Source organism: Rhinolophus sinicus, chromosome 15, assembly GCF_057876585.1.
Source record: "Rhinolophus sinicus isolate RSI-liver-muscle chromosome 15, RSI-T2T, whole genome shotgun sequence".
NCBI classification, from domain to species: Eukaryota; Metazoa; Chordata; class Mammalia; order Chiroptera; family Rhinolophidae; genus Rhinolophus; species Rhinolophus sinicus.
This window is the reverse complement of record NC_142515.1, coordinates 33,289,549-33,304,196: the sequence shown is the minus strand read 5'-3', so window position 1 is coordinate 33,304,196 and position 14,648 is coordinate 33,289,549. Positions and strand designations below refer to the sequence as shown.

Here is a 14,648-nt window from a genome sequence, read left to right as displayed (position 1 = left end):
TTTGATTTGTAGGTGGAAAATAATTTGGTTAAATGAGTCATAGTTTCTGTCTAAAAGAGGAAAAAGAAAAGCAAAATAAACTCAGCCCTGGTAGCTGTGGTGGCTCTAAGGAGGAAATGGCAGCATGTGTGCAATACCAATAAAATCAAGAAGAGAGGATGGGACTAGCTTTGAGGGTGGCAAGGCAGGTCTTCCACTGAAGCACGTGTAGAACATCACAAGCCTACCTCAACAGGAGAAGCTGTGTGGTATTAAAGGGACTCACAGGCCCCTCTGCCCCTGGCACACCTGAAATTCCTCGTGTGAGAGGAGCACGAAGTGACCATCCTCAACACTGCTTGTGAAAATGTCTTCTCCTTCCAGGTTTCTACAGGCAGGGAATTCAGAAAGACGTGTTGGTGTTGGCCCCTGGTCGGTGATTCTGTTGGTTGGATGGTGTGGGAGGAGCCCAAATGATTTCCTTTTCTTGGTTCTGCTTCAGAAAAGGTTTTCTTGCTAAAAAAAAAAAAAAAAAAAAAAAAAAAAATTGCAATCGGTAGCAAACATATAAGGCATAGTCACTGTAGTAAAAACCACGGAGATGTAGTTTTTAGAAGCTGATTCTAACAAGAGACACTGCTTAGAAGACACAGCACTTAGTTTTCATCCCTTATACCAACTAAGAATCTCGTGAGATAGGTATTTTTGTCTTCATTTTACAGATAAAAAAACAACTTTGGAATTTCTCTTTAATGAAATATTGTTTCCATCCCAAAGTGGGAATCGCTGCTCAGAAATGAGCCTATCAGAGACTCCTTGACAGGAAAGTGTCAGTGAACTCACAGATGAGGACACTCTGGTTTAATAAATTAATTCACTTTCACTTAAAGAAGACTGAATTTGGAAACAAGTCATAAGAGGGCTAGTCACTGTTTCTATTGAACCAAACACACAAATCACAACATTTGAGGCTGGCTCGATTAAATAATAAAACTGGACTCTACTTCAGAATCAGTGATTTATGTCCAAAAATGTTTCAGGAGTAAAAGGGTGATTTTTAAAAAGTGCAGGTCATACCACTAATTTTGTGAATATGCTTCCTTTTTCATAAAACATGTAAGATTAAAGCATAGAATTTATCTCCTCGTTGTATGCAAGTTCAAATGCCAGCAACCAATGAAAAACAAGGAAGTATTCCCAGGATTATTTTCGCCACACAACCTTAGCTCAGTGGGTGTCTCTGCCATCAATTACCTCAGAAGCACCACAACTTTTAAAATAAAACTACCATCAAAAGAGGATAAAGCAGAAAGTTCAACAGGAAATAAATTTGAATTGACTGGGGAAAGCCTGTGAAAACCAAATTAAAAATTCATATTCCATTAACTTGGATTGTGTGACATTCCAGCTGGGTGGAGCTCAAGTTCACCTTTGACTCTTCTCCAAGAAAAGGAAACCCCACACACATTAGTAATTACAAGGCGGCAGAGGTATTTTAACACCTATTTTTTTTATTGTTTAAGTTTGTTTGTAAGCAAACAGATTGCTTAATCCCTAATTTTTCTCTATTTTTTTTCCCTGATTATGAAAAAACCTAGTATACACAGAAGTCTTAGGTGAGCTGGCAATGGTCCCTTAAGGGTCTCACCTTTCTTCACTATTCCTCTAGGCACCAGTGAAGCAACTACAAGTTCTGATCCCTCTATCTAATCTGTGTGTGGCTGACAAACGAATTATCTGAAAGCACTGCTTTTATCAGCTTTTATACATCCCTGCTGCCAGTCAGAAAGACCTAGCCTGGTTTTCAAGGCCAACACATCTGCCCCCAACCTTATTTCCTACTGCCCTTCCTTCCCAAGCCTCCACTCCAGCCAGATTCATATACTACCTAACCCTGAACATTGTTCTCCCTGATGTACAAAGGCACACTGACCACTCTCCCACCTGAAATGCTCATAAACCTGGGAGGTCAGAATACTGCACCACTCTGGTTGGCCACCTGCTTCTCTCACCCCTCCTCCTCAGGCTCTTGGGACAACTTTCACCTTTGCCCAACCCCTAAATAGACAGCCATTTCCCAGGACCCTGCCCATTTTCCCTTTGTCATCCAAGTAGATGGAGTTTGTGAGGAAGCGATGGAGGCAGCCCTGTCTAAGCCAGAAATTTCCAAAGCATCTTTGGCCATGGCTCCTTGGAGAACTGGCTGGTTCCATAGCTGAAGCAGGAAATATATAAGATGAGCTTGACATATCCTGTACGGCCAGAAAGAGTACTAAAATGCACATGTGTGTGCACACACATACACACACATACGACAATGGGAACATGCCAAAGGGCACAGGAGCCAACTGAAAGAGCTCCCAATGGCCAAAGCTGGAACAATTTGAGCAACTAAATAAATAATGTGTATTAGATAATAACCGAAAGCACAAATTAAATAGCCATGAATCCATGCTGATATAACTGATTGAATGAATGAATGAATGAGGGAGAATATACAAATATATGCAGAAGAATTCAAAATAATTTATGTAGATATTCCACACTCAAGACGGTAGAGCGTAATTCCCTACTCCTTACATGTAGGCTGTACAGTGACTTTCTTCCAGAGAGTAGAGTATGGAAAGGGAAAAAAAGAAACTTTACAGTGGAGAAACTTGACAAACACAATCTCGGCAAGATGACAAGGTCAGTATCAAAAGTGATAAGTCATGTTAACACTATGTACTGTAGATATGATTAAAATGGGGCTTCATTTCTGAGGTCTTCCTCATAAAAACCAGTAACTCCAATCTAATCATGAAAAAAACATCAGATAAATCCCAATTGAGGGAAATTCTACAAAATACCTGACTAGTATTCCTCAAAACTATCAAGGTCATCAAAAGCAAGTAATATCTGAGTCTAATAGTCTAGGAGTCTAAGGAGACATGACAACGAGATGTAAATACGACATCCTGGATGGGATCCTGAAGCAGAAAAGGGTATTTGGGAAAAACTAAGGAAATCTGAATAAAATACGGCTTTAGGTATTGTAACAATGTATCAATATTGGATCATTAATTATGACAAATGTACCAAACTAATATAAGATGTTTACATAGCAGTAGGGGAAACTGGGAATATAGAAAGTCCTGTACTACTTTGCAACTTTTCCCTCAAACTAAAACTATTCTAAAATTGAGTTTATCTTAAAAAATTATCCTTGGCTCTCCTATTTCCCGTACCCCACACCCAGACTGTAGCCCAAAATACCTCTTTCTGTTCCCTCCTCTCCCATATCCTCGGCCACTGCTCTCCCTAGTCTTTGTATTCTCCAATCAGTCCTCCACACAGTTGCCAGAGTAAGCTTTCTAACACACACGTCTGATCAAAACCCTTCAACAGCTCCCTCTTAACTAGATCAGAGCTGGCAGATTTTTTCTGTATAGGCCCAATCAGTATGTATTTTAAGTCCTGCAAGCCTAGTCTACTCTGCCATTATAGTGCTAAAACTGCCATGTATTAATATGTAAATGGCTGCAGCTGTGTTCTAATAAAACTTTATTTATAAAAACAGGCAGAGGACTGGATTTGACCCACAAGCCATAGTGTACCAGCTGCTGACCTAGAGAATCAAGTCTAAACTCCTTAAACTGACATTCAAGGCATGATCCACAGTACCCCTGAACCCTCTATCCGGAGGAGCCCTGCCTCCTTTGGCTAAGTCATTTGTTCCCACATGGGGATGCTCCCTGCTTCCCCTTCACTTGGAGGAGGTGAGGCATCTCCTCTGTGAAGTGTTTTCAGATCATTTCACATCGGAATAACTTCTCCTTTATCACAAATCATAGTATATCTGGACCCCTATAACTCATCTGGCAGAACGTCAGCTAAAATGTTAAATATCATCATACATTATTTAATTTTGTATATTTGTCTTGGATTTGTTCTTTCCAATGAATTCCAAGCATGTTTAAGGTATTAAGTAACGTGAAGTTACTTAAGACATACCTGATGCCTTCAAAAGACTAGTAGGTAATAAGTAATTGAACTAGCACATCCTAAAGCATGTTCTAAGTTCTTCGTGATATGTTAATAGGTATAGCTTTTAAATGAAGTGTTTTATAATCAACTAAGTCTGAGGAATTCTGGGTTCAACTAAGTTATGCAGCTTTCTTTGTCACAGGAATTTTCAAAGCCTTCATTGTACATTGTCAATCCCCCTAAAGAGGAATATATTATACAATAATTCTCAAATCTATTTGGCCATGGCATTTTTTTTCACATTTTTAGCATCTGTGTCCAGCTGAACAGTTAGGGAATTGTTGAAATTAAGCCTACGCCTACAAGCAAGACTGAAACTTCTAATCCTTTCTATTTGTCACTGAAGTAGGCTGAATAATGGTCTCCCAGCAGATATCCACGTCCTAAACTCTAGAATCTGTGAATGTTACCTTATATGGGAAAGAAAAAAGGACTTTGCATATGTGATTAAGGATCTTGAGATGGGAAAATTATCAGGATGGGCCCTCAATGCAATCAAAGGGATCCTTATAAGAGGTAGGCCATGGGTGATCTGACACCAGACACAAGAGAAGGCAGTGTGACCAGGAGGCAGAGACTGGAGTAATGCAGCCGTAAACCAAGGAATGTGGGCAGCCGCCATAAACTGGAAGAGGCCAGGAATAGCTTCTCTCCCAGAACCTCCAGAGGGAGCACAGCCCTGCCAACACCTTGACTTCAGCCCAGTGAAACTGACTTTGGATTTCCGTCCGCCAGAACTGACAGAAAATAAGTTTATGCTGTTTAAGTCACCAAGTTTATAATAATTTGTTACAGCACCCATAGGAAACTAATACAGCCACAGTGCCAATCACAGTGCAGTGGTCTTTGCCAACATTAAATATTCTTAAATGAAGTGAAATTAGCCTTGTCCACAATTAGGTCACAATCAGCCTTGGCTAGTGAGGTTTCATCAGCCACTTATAGGGCACAGTATAGGTCTCTGAACCTGGGCTAAACCACTTGGGTTCATATACCAGCTCTAACATATACTAGTTAATTATATGATCTTGGTGTTTATCCTCTTTGTGACTCAGCTACCTCATCTGTAAAATGGGGATATATTCATAGAATTGCTTTGTTGATTAGATAAAATCATGTGCAAAAAGTTTAGTACAGTTCCTGACATACAATAGCACTCAGTAAATAAAAACTGTTTATTATTAAATTGTAGTATTATTGCTACTTAGAGGGGGGAAAAATCCACTTTCACCCCAAGCTAAATCTCATATTTTTTTATTCTCAGTTTGATAAACTATACCCAATTTCTAGATTAGGACATTTAAAATGACCTCGACAAAGTAAGGCAGGTGGAAAAGTCCACGACTCCCTCTCTGAATCACAGCTTTGGGGTATCTGACCTGTTTAATTATGACAACTAATAGCTCTAAGACATGTGCTTAATGTCATGTGTTAAATTCATGCCTCTCAGTAACAGGCCTAAAGCTATTCTTCTTGTGTGGCTCTTCTATATTAATTAGGTAAAAGTGCCAACAAAGGCCTCTTTTCTTAATTATTAAGCTACTGATGCTCCATTTGCTAGTTTTTACCTTAATGTTTGGTTATACTCAGAGCAACAGATGAAATTTTTCTGATAGGTCCTAATATCGGAATGGCACAAGGACATCAGCCAAGGAGACGAACAGTCTTGGTATAATGTACAAAGCATGTCTGCCATATCTTGGTCTCTCCCCATCTACCACTGTTCTCCATGGACAACCTAAGTGCCACTTGCTGCCACATCCTACAGCGTAAACAGCCTACATGGGTGATTGAGGAGCTACCATACAATGTACCTGATCATAAATATTGGGGCACTATTGGTCACAAGGTGCTTGAGACTCAGAGCTCTGATTCCTTAAGCCTTCTACTAAAATGGAGGTATCTTTAGGAAAGTTAATATTTTAATTCTTTATCATACCGCAATAGTCATTAGTATAAAAGCCAAAAAAAGGTTGGGTTGACATAAGAAGGCAGCAAGATTCTAAAAAAGGATATGGGAAAAAGCATGCCATCTTCACTATTCTTTTGGGTGTCACAGTCAAGAATTGGTAAGAAAATTGTGGCTCAAGTAACCTAATCTATATATTCTCCAGAATCCTGGTGAAGTGGGATGGGCCAAGAAGACTAGCATTTGCATGAGATTCCAATAGATACCACAAGAAAAATGATCAAGACCTCCTTAGGACCCTGGAACTAAGAACCTCCAACAACAGCGAAAAGGGCCACCTCAACTTCTGGAGGCTGCCCCAAGTAGACAGAGCGAAGAGACAGACGACACATCGAGATGTCCCTTACTTCAGCAAGAGTCCCAACCACAAGAGTTGCCAGGTCACATAAGGCGAAGATGAAAAAAGAGTGATGTCAACACAACCAACAAATTTCCCACCCCACCTGACCCCTAAATGCCAGGCCGAGTCAGTCTGCCCTGTGAGCAGTGGCCAAGAAGCAACAGCTAAGGCCAGGAGACAGCGACACAGAGATCAGGCTAGGGACTAGGATTAAAAGAACTTGAAATGGCTTGAGTTATCCCTGGAGCCTGCAGAGAAAAGCAGGGACTTGGCAAGAAATACAGACGGCAGGGGTCTCATAGCACAGCTGGTGGGAGTTCCGAATCTCCACACTGATTACTACTCCCTTGGCTCTACAACCCCAGGCAACTGAGGAGCTGTAGAGGCACAAGTCACACTAACGAGTTACGGTACAAACATCCCCAATTAAGGGGCTGTGGAGGAAAACAAAAGTAAGTCACAGTTCTGGCCACATTCAAGAAACAGAGAGGGAATAGCACTCCCTTGGCAATGACAAACAGATGCACACACAGCATACATGTCATAAACACACGGCCAAACTGTCCTCGTCTGTCAGCCAGGGAAAGACCATGCTGGGACATTGCAAAAACTGACTAAGTCTGGCTAATTCAGGAAAGCAAGCTGAAACTAATGAAAAGTTAAAATGTTAGTGATTTTTAAGAAGCACTTCCTTTATTTTTAAATTTTAAAATCGAGGTTATAAACCCAAATGCCAATGGAGCTAGGCCTGGAGGGCAATGGTTGTGGCTGGCAGGTATGAAGAACCTGAAGGTGTGTGCCACAATCAAGAGGGCCCAAACCAACTGCCGTCACGGGGAGCGTGGGACAGGAGTGGGCAGCTACAGCCCCCAGAGCCGACGGACACCTGAGATGGTTCGGGGGCTACACCCAGCAGAGCCCATGTAGAGAATCACAGAACCACTGACTCTCTGGTTGCTTGTCTTTTAAGATGAAAGTCAGATAAGTGAATAAAATTTAGTTCCAAGGAATATGAAATGAGACGTAAAAGTCCTTCCCTTCTACTCCCCCAACTGTTAACAGATTAGATCACTACATGTCCTTCTTTTCCTAGACATACAAGATGTTCTACAAGTTGCTTTTTTCACTCAACAATATGTCATGGAATCCTTCCACGTCAGTACATTCAGATCTACCGCATTCTTCTTACCAAGGCAGAGTGAGAAGACAGAATTTCAATGCTGGGAGGTGACCGACGAGCCTCTAGGCCAATTCTTTCTGCTTAACAGGTGGGGTCCCCAGAGGTCCTGGCATCCTCTAACCACACAGGAAAGAAGCCTGAGCCCCACCCTACCTCCCCCCCACACCCAACATGCAGCCACGCCAGCAGGTGTCACCAGGATCACGCCAGCCTCTTTACTTTCCAAAGGAGCCAAGCAAAAAGGCACAGCTTCCCACGTGGTAGGTGAGAAGCACTAAGGGAGACAAAATTACCTTAGAATAAAGCAATGGATTGTAATCAGTTAAAGAAATTTATATACATAAACTTCCTTTTTTTGTTTGTTTGTTTGTTTTGTTTTGTTTTACTAGCAAATATCTAGAACCACTCAAAATGCATCCAAGTTACTAAATTAGAATTCCCTTAGCAGTCATAGTCTAGCTATTTCCGAAACACACTTGAAGTGGAGTTAACCGAGATTTTCGTGAAGTTCAACATCTTCCCGATTCTAAGCCTTAAAGAAACAGGGTAGGACCTGAGTCATAAATAAACTGTTTATCCCAGCCAGATAGCAGATGCAATTACTGGGCCTCCTGGTAAATCCAGACCTGCACTAATGGAATAAAGGATGTGGTCGAGGCCTCTGCTTCAAAGACCACCCTTATCTAAGAAACCATTAAAAGAAGAACTGTAAAATTCATATTTAAAATATTAATTCTGCTAGTGACTCAAGGTACTAAAGAGCTAATTGAGTATTCAGACCTTCAGAAACTCCAGTTTGGATCCCAGATATAGAAAAACCTCTCTATCTAAAGATATAAACTCCCTGGAGGCCAGAGCCTCCCTGCATGGCTAGCTTTCAAAACATTTTAGGAAACTTGACCTAAAATTAAAATCGGCATTTCAGCAAGGGTTACTCAGAACCTTTGGAGAAACTATATTTCAGATAAACACAAATTGGAGAAATGAGTTATTCTCATATCCTAGTAATACAATTTGCTAGAAACCGAGAATATTCCAGATTGCTCTCTTTTTCCCCTCTTCCATTCCCACATGAGAACCATCAAGTGCACAACTGAGTCCTTGCCCCCAGGACCACCCCAAGGTGGTGTCAGATAAGTGATCAGTGCCATGGAGAATAAGAAGGCAGGAGCAAGAAATTCTGACATACAGAGGGGAAGGTTAAGGCCCACATTTTTGAGAATTGGGTCAGAAGCATGTAGAAGTGAAGCTGCCCAAATCTACTGTCTTGCTTGTAGCTGTTACCATGTTCTAAGTGTGTTTATGGTCCTGTCTGCTGCCAATGCTGCGTCAATCATACAAATAAAGTTAATATAAATAAGCTATGCATAGTATGCCTCGTACAAATCCTGATTCTATATAGTGCTTTTAATCTTGTTAAAAGATCCCAATGTTGATGTTATTCAAACACTCCCAGATAATGTTCAGAGCACTTTCCAGTGTTTGAATACACAGTATAGGGTACAGTTCCTTGTAAATGGTACTAAACTTAGTATTTATTTACTAAACAATTTTTCAGCTATCCATAATAATGAGTAAAGACTAACAAGAATGTTGGAAGTATTTTAAGAATGATAAAGTAAATCAATTAGCTTTTTACTAGGCATGTTTTAAATGTTACAAAAATTTTAATAAGAAGAAGAAAATGTGCTTTAACAGAAGAAATGCAAAGAAAAGATGGAAATGTTGTAGAAATCAGACCTTGATCTAAAATCTGAACTAGAAAAAAAAAATCAATTTCAACAGCGAAACCAAATCAGGGCAATCAGAAAAATAATTTTATTGTTATAAAAGAAAATGAGTTTATATGAGCTTAGGGAACCCAAATATTTTATAACAAGCAGTAAGCATGCCCACTCTTTGCTCCAGAGACACTCTCTATCTTCCAAGGCTATTCGCTGCACAAACAAGTGCCTCTACTCACAAGAGAAACCCACGGGGAACTGCTTCTCAGTTGTAGGTAGGTTAACAACAGGGAAAGACAGGCCTAGGGAGAAAGTGGAACCTATGATTTCAGAGTGTGATTGGCAGTTTCATTTGCTAACGGTTCTCAGTAACATAACCGTCCTCTTCCCTCCTCCTCATGTGACTATTTATTTGCTTATTTGCTTAAAATTACAAGGACATTTCATTTAAAGGTACCACACACATTTCACCCCCATGTGCTGAATCTAATTCACAGCCTAGATGCTTCCTGCTATAAAAAACAAACAAGTTACTCCTGGCTGCTTAAACTTCATGCCTGAAATATCCCAGATAAGGAAGATAGAATGAGCCAAACACCATGATGAAAAACGATATCTGGCATCTTCTCCTGAATTAGAGAACTGGATTCGATCATTGTTTAAGGACATGAAATTTCAAGGCCTGGGACCACTTTAGTGTAAGTACATATTGATCTGGAAGCTATTGAGGACTGCTTTGTAATGATCCATTCACACAACACCTGGAAAAGAGAATTCTGAACTAAAACCGACCATGATGCTAAGGGAAATTGGTAAACATGCAGCAGCAACGTACACATAACATATCAAAGACCTGTTACTAAAACTATAAGGGTCGGCCAAGGACGACCCCTATTGTTGTTTTATTTGCCATAATCTTTTATTTCAACTTACTTTTGCTTCTTTAAGCAATATTAGTATCCAAAACACCAGCCATACAACCCTACAGCCTGCCCCCATCCAGCTGCCAGAACTACAACCAGAATTGTCATTCCAAGTCATCTGCAATGACTCATCTTCTGTGTGTGCTGCCACATCTGTTATCCTATCCACAAAGGCAGACACACACAGTGGATACCCAGTCTGCTTTGGGAGTGAAGGAGAAAAAGAGAAAGGATTAAATATAGCTATCTTGGCCAAATCTCTGAATATGGAAGCTCTAACCATCAGATATATATTAGAATTAAACCCTTTTTACTGGTAAGGAAACTGAGCCCTAAAGAAGTTAAGCAACTTGTCCGAGGTCATACAGGTCTGTCTGAGTATAAACTGCTACCCTGTACTCACCATGTATTATCAATAGAATTTTAGCGGGTTTTCTCAACAGGCTGAGCCTGCCCAAAGGGCAAAGGTAATATTTTCACCCGCAGAGAAGAATTAAGTTTCTCATATAGTGAGCTCTGGGTAGATACCCACACCGTGGAGAGGGTGCTGACTAGTCACGCAGGGGACAGGATAGATTCAGTGTGTGTCCCAGCACTTAGAAGTTCCTAAAAACAAAATCCATTCTCTCCTATGTAAAACTATAAGGAATTTCAATTCAACTATGTGAACAGGAAGAGGCATCTGACACCTCTTCTTTAAACAGAGGAAAGGAAAGTTTAAGACAGAAAAAAGGAAATAAGCAGGTATAAATAGCTCAGCAAAAATGTGGCTTCTCATAGAAACTTTTAAAATGTGTCCTTCAATTTGTTACATGTACATATATTCATACATATACATTTGTACAGATGTGTGCAATACAACTGCCAGGTCTTAATGCCTGGCACTGAGAAAACAGATTATCAGTGACAAGTATAAATCGAATCCATGGAATGAAAGGCCTTTTCCACACATTCCTGGTGGCCCAACCCTTTCAGTAAGAGATCTGACCACAACCATAAAGGTATCATACCCTTTGATGCAGTAGTTCCATTCCCCTAACACACCCCGACCATTTTAGTGAATTTCCTTCCACTCCTCATAGAGTTTTCACCCAGCTATGACCACGGGCCACATACAGTTTCTGCACCTTGCTACACAGTTTCCCTGACAGCCATTTTTAAAGGCTGCATTACCTGGCAAGGGCCACAATCACTGGGACAGGAGTCCTGCTGTGCCTGGTAGTCGTTAGTCCAGAATAGTCTCTGAGCCGTGAGGCTAAACAGAGCTGCTTACATTTTACTGATTATATTGGGCAAATATAACATTTTAAGTCCATAGTTTAAGAACCAGTCAACTGGTACAGTCGACAGGTACAAAATAAGACTAGGGGTTAAAGGGCCTGGTTTCTGAACCTTGAACTGGTGACATTGATACGAAAGGGCTTCTCACTAAAGAAACTCTAAGTTTTCTTTTCCCTAGTGTTTTGTCTCCGTAATCCCTGGTTATAATCATTTTTCTAATCAGTTTCTTGATCATAAACGATTGTTGGGTGGCCGTGGTTGGGTGCTCAGTGGTTAGAGCGCAGTGCTCCTAACCCCAAGGTCGCTGATTCGATTCCCACATGGGCCAGTGAGCTGTGCCCTCCACAACTAGACTGAAAACGACTTGACTTGGAGCTGATGGGTCCTGGAAAAACTGGTCCCCAATATTCCCCAATAAAAACATTTAAAAAATAGATTGTTTTTAACCTGAATCATAGAACTCTCCTACCCCCTGCTTTCGGTAATTACCCTAAAGCTTGTGATTAATGTCTGTTGACTATGGTCATTGTATCACAGCATTTTTTCCAGGCATTGCTGCTAGGTAAACAATAACTGACTGACCGGTTAAACCAGAAGAAAGGCCAGGCTCCATGAAGCTAAATAAATTTTTTCATCATGCCGTCACTCTGTCAATATCTTTGAATCCTGCTTCTTGGGCCAACACTTTTAACTCTATTAACTAAAATCTATCTCTCCTCATCTAGGGGCCGTTAGGATACAAGTGATACACCACCAAGACTTCCAGGACATCCCAACCACAGAAGTCAACATGGTCCTCCAGGCAGATCTCAAGACCCCTTCCCCTCACCTAAGATTATACAGGGCAAGAGTCCCGTGAATCCCCAATAGGTATGGACAAGGGCCACATTCAGCAGGGAGCAGATACAGAAGAAGAGACCTCCTGTCCCTCAACTTCCCATAGAGACTTATAGGGATCACGTCTCTCAAGGGGGACATACGGCACGCAGTTAGAGACAGGAATTGGGTCTCCAAAATGCCTGGATACATCAGGTAATATTCTTGCACGTCCGACATAGTCTATGGGAAATAACCGCCCAAAAGACCTCCCGTCTCCACCCAAACTTGCCCTTGTTTACCATCACCATCAGCCATTATCAATCACAGGTATCAATCAAGCAGCCCCACAACTAGAGAGGAGTAGCCCATTCTAGAAGAGGAGGAAATAAAAACTCCAAGTCCTGGCCAGTCAGCGCCTTTTGAGCCTTACTTTTGCTCGGGGGCTGCTCCAAACCCTTTGGAGTTAACTTTTTCTTCTAATAATCAGCCCTTGAGCCCTTTGAGCCTTTTAGCCACTCCTTTGTACTCAGCCCGCTCCAAACTCTTTGGAGTGTACTATTTCTTCTAATAAACTTCTCTTTCACCACTTCACCTCTGTGTCTTGTTCAATTCTTTGCTCCAGTCACCAAGAATATGGACATTGTGCTGAGGAGAGCTCACCCCTGGCAACGTAGTGGCTAGGATTCCCAGTTTTCCTCCCTGAGGCCCGGGTTCGACCCCCAGTGTGGGAATCTAGCCCAGACTCCACCAGGTTCGACCCCCGGTGTAGGAAGCAAGCCCAGGCACGGCCCTGAGAAGGGCCCGCTCTCCGGTAACAATATGACCTCAGGCAAATCAAAACTTCCTGCAGTCTGCTTTTTCACCCATGATATGGTGTGTGTGTTTACTACATGCTGGACACTAGGCAAGCATTTTGCATACTTCTCATTATAAACTCATAACAACACTATGAACTAGGTATCACTACCCTCATTTGACAGTGGAGGAAATTGAGGCACCAAGTTATACAGCTAGTATCAACTGGCCGAGCAAGAACGGAAGACAGCACGTCTGGGTCCAGAGCTCACTGCTGGGTTAGAGGCTTTCTAGGGTTCCTTTCAGCTCAAACCGTCTGTGACCCTGACATTCCAGGAATGAGCTGTGCTTATTTGGTCACATTAATGCCAGTTGTTTGTAGTCGTTCAATACCCCTCACAAATAACAAATTCTTTATCTTCAAACACTGAAAGATTTAAAGCAGTTATCAAAGACATGACTTTACGCATTGACTCTAATGACAGGTCACCCTAAAATGATCCAGAAATCCATGTGGCATTTCAAATGCTTAAAAATTCCACTCTCAGTTGATGCGGGAAGAACTAAATTATTAGCTAAATTGGAAGACAGAAAGATACAAGACAAAGAAACATTTTACTTTTGGAGTAAAGGAGATGGAAAATAAAACCACAACCAGTTTCAAGGCTCACTAGCTGGTCTCTATTCGCTAACATTTCAGATAGGCCTCTGCCCACTGTGGACTCCAGAGGTTTATCCACTGCTCCACAACCAGATAGAGCAAAAGAAGGAAGAGCTTGCAGTGACATCTCTAAGCCACCAGAGAGCATACCTTATCTGGGCTCAGGACACTTCACAGAAAAGGCGACTTAAAAGTTGAGACTCCTGGCAATGAGAGTGTGAAAACACCACCCTAGTTTACCGGCATTTCTTTTTTTCAGATCAACCAAGAAGTCTGAGACCCACCCTTTTTTTCCTTTCTTCTTTCAAGTCCCAGTTTCTCCCCAGTCTAACTCACCCTCATCCAAATGAATGAATGAAACTACCACTTTCTAGATCAGAGACTCTAGGACTCTGCTGTGCACAGAAGTCAAGGTGTTGGATTAAAATGCAGATTCTCGGCCGCTACACCCAGAGATGATGTTTTGGTGGGTTTCGTATGGGGCTCAGAAATCTACCTTTCTGACAAGCACTGCCTGCAGGAGCCTAAACACTATCTGTCGTGCGGGACGGCCTGTGGGGTCTCTGCTCCCGCTCCCCATACAAGAACGCAGGATATGGTGAGGCCAAAAAGGAACACCCACGGAGCCATAGATGGGGGAGTCATACCACTATATTCTCTCTGGCGGCACTATACTCTCACTGGAGGCTGGATCCACACTGTCCTCAAACCGCCATCCACACTTGCCAGCCCAGCCGCCATCTTCTTGCTAGCCCCCATTCTTCCTCCTCTTCTCTTTCCTTCTCTCTGCTAGCGTAGCCACAGCAGTTATATTAGTGGCCAATGGCTCACTGGTTACAGCTGACGGCCAACTAGCCACAGCTGATGGCCATGCAATCACAGTTGATGGCCATTTACTACCTGAGCCAGCACCTGTCCATGTGAGGCCGAGAGCCTGGAAACTACTTTCTG

At 41.8% G+C, this 14,648-nt stretch overlaps 1 protein-coding gene across 11 annotated transcripts in view; it reads right to left on the bottom strand.

The window, feature by feature from the left end:
- Positions 1-14,648, bottom strand: part of SGMS1 (sphingomyelin synthase 1) — a 253,582-nt gene that overhangs the window by 186,127 nt on the left and 52,807 nt on the right. For 6 of the 11 annotated variants that reach the window (XM_088791975.1, XM_019738745.3, XM_074339429.2 and 3 more), the window contains exon 3: positions 289-495. The exons of 2 other annotated variants lie outside the window; for them this stretch is intronic. The gene's annotated coding sequence lies outside the window, so the exon portion shown is untranslated. Of the gene's footprint in view, positions 1-227; positions 496-14,648 lie in introns of all 11 variants that reach the window. 3 more of the 11 variants (XM_019738682.3, XM_088791977.1, XM_074339421.2) reach the window with 1 other exon arrangement.